This window comes from Penaeus monodon, chromosome 19, assembly GCF_015228065.2.
Source record: "Penaeus monodon isolate SGIC_2016 chromosome 19, NSTDA_Pmon_1, whole genome shotgun sequence".
Taxonomy (NCBI): Eukaryota; Metazoa; Arthropoda; class Malacostraca; order Decapoda; family Penaeidae; genus Penaeus; species Penaeus monodon.
Window position 1 is genome coordinate 40,661,091 of NC_051404.1, and position 607 is coordinate 40,661,697.

The following is a 607-nucleotide window of genomic DNA, read 5'->3' on the forward strand; positions in this document are numbered from 1 at the left end:
GCACACAGACAAATATAAATAACCGACGATTTTAACGTAATCCAGAAGCGACCTTATAAGCTAATGACGAAATCGTGAGAAATTGCAGAGAGAAAAGTTTATGAAGCGTTAAGAGGCGGTCGCGTAAGTAGCTTCCAATCCCGGCAAATGCTCAGAAGTCGTAATTAAAAGACAGAAAAAAGAAGGGAGCTATAAGATTAAAACAATCCAAAAAAAAATATAAATAAAATGGCGAAAACCCCTTATGGGAATCGCCAATCAGATCGAATCGCCTTTCGAAAAAGAAAGAAAGAGAAAAAAAATATCCTCAAACCCCACGGTGAAAATATCGCATCATTTTCAAGTTAAGATTCCCGCGCCTTCCATTACTCGCAAAAGATTTAATGAATACAAATCCATCTACAGCGTCGACCTTTTCCATTATTCATATGAGAACGGATTCAAAAATTAATTATAGCATTCTAGACACCGTTCAGAATTAACCACTAAATTAATTAATGAAATCCAATTACAGAGCCGAGTGCCTGCTTTACATAAATGGCTGGCTAATGAGGGAAGCTACCATGAACTCGTGCATGATGGACGGGACTACTGCCATGGACTGTTG